Raw genomic sequence first — 1,740 nt, 5'->3', positions numbered from 1 at the left:
TAGGTTTCTGCTAATGCTCCAACTCACTCCTTCCCTTTCCCTTCTCATATTTGTTATTGTCTTTCGTATGTATTGTTTGTGAACTATGTACCGTATATTTTTGTTAGACATTTATAATGAAAAGGGGCATGAGCCCGGTTGAAGAAAAAGGCTGCCACAAAGGGACACTTTTTTTGAGGAGTCTCTTACGTGGTAAATACAACACGAACTAGTTTAGTCTGATCAGATCCAACTTTGCTCTCAGTCGATTGATTAAATCTTTGTTAGACAAGAAGCATATACGCTTTGTTCAAGGAACTTATGAGGTACTATAAGAACATCGTCCTATAAGAGTAACACTGTATCTGTATGGCTGCTATGGCCCTTTGAAGTGACAAAAGGACTTTAAACTGCAAGGCGATGATGTTTTATGTAGAAACGAGTAAGCACTGCACCCAGATATGTGGACTAGCGTCTAGGAAACAAACAAAAGTTGTGGCTGTAGTTTAGTGGTGAGAATTCCACGTTGTGGCCGTGGAGACCTGGGCTCGAATCCCAGCAGCCACACTCCTAATTTTTATTTCTATTTTCCGTTTTATTCTGTCCTGCTATGGGCCGCACTTGACTTGCTCCCGCTGCTGTTCTGGCCCAGTTCACGGCAGGCCATGGAAAAGGCCTTCTAGACGACTTTTCGGTCCGACAGACACAAACGGTTCCTCCTCTCTTTTTCTTTTCTTTTTTTTTATTTCTATTTTCCGTTTTATTCTGTCCTGCTATGGGCCGCACTTGACTTGCTCCCGCTGCTGTTCTGGCCCAGTTCACGGCAGGCCATGGAAAAGGCCTTCTAGACGACTTTTCGGTCCGACAGACACAAACGGTTCCTCCTCTCTTTTTCTTTTCTTTTTTGGCATCCTTTTCCTGTCTTCCATCCCTGTTTTCCATGAAGTTTCCCGGCGACAGTACGGCCCCACGGAGGCGGGCAAACGCGGTTTGAGCCAGCTGCCGGTCATGCTCCATTGTTCCCCACCTCATCGCGCCGTGCTGCCGCTGCCGGTTCGTGCGCAAGCTGTGCATGCACCGCATGGCCGCGTCGGCAGCTCCGATCGGCGGTGAGGTGAAGCGTCCCGTCCGTGCTCCAGCTCGACAGATCTCATCATGTCAGTATGTCACCACCGCGTGCATCCTCTTCATGGTCATGAACGCGATCATCTCGCGGTGGCCGCCCGACCGGGCACTGAAGTAGGCGCCGCCGCTTCAAGTCTCCGGCGCCTCCCTGTGCGTGGTCCTGCTCCGGACTTCGTTAATCTTTCTGCCCGAACTTAGCATGGCCTGAGCCTCTGCCAAATCACCATTGATTAATCGGCAGACACCAGAACATGCACGCATGCTTGCAGCTTAATTTCAGTCTCTGACCCCTGCAGGCTGCTGCATGGGTAGGTAGGTGGGGAGGGCGTATCCAGATCCAGTCTAATCTCGCGAGCAAGATCCAATGCTACTAAAACTCCTCCGTTCTTTGATTATCACGCAGGAAGATTCGGGGTTTGCCAATGGCTTCGAAGCATGTATGTCCAAGACACCGTCATGTGATCACTTGTTCATCGGAGTAGTAGTTTATTTGGAGAACCTTGTGCTCCGGCGCGTGAAGCTCTGTTTTTCTACTCTGTTTCTCTCTGTCTCCGGGCTCTGTTTCCTACTCTCCTGTTCCTCAGCGGCTCACACTCTGGACGCCGGACGCATCCGCCGATGTATTGCGTACCTGCT

General features: G+C 50.0%; 1 non-coding gene across 1 annotated transcript; it reads left to right on the top strand.

Moving 5' to 3' along the window:
• The first annotated feature begins 474 nt into the window (after positions 1–474).
• TRNAH-GUG (transfer RNA histidin (anticodon GUG)) lies at positions 475–546 on the top strand. The gene has a single exon. It is a non-coding gene; the product is annotated as a tRNA-His (tRNA).
• Positions 547–1,740: the final 1,194 nt, after the last annotated feature.

Source organism: Aegilops tauschii, chromosome 2 (genome assembly GCF_002575655.3).
Source record: "Aegilops tauschii subsp. strangulata cultivar AL8/78 chromosome 2, Aet v6.0, whole genome shotgun sequence".
NCBI classification, from domain to species: Eukaryota; Viridiplantae; Streptophyta; class Magnoliopsida; order Poales; family Poaceae; genus Aegilops; species Aegilops tauschii.
The sequence above is the reverse complement of the archived record's forward strand: the minus strand, read 5'-3'. Positions and strand labels throughout refer to the sequence as shown.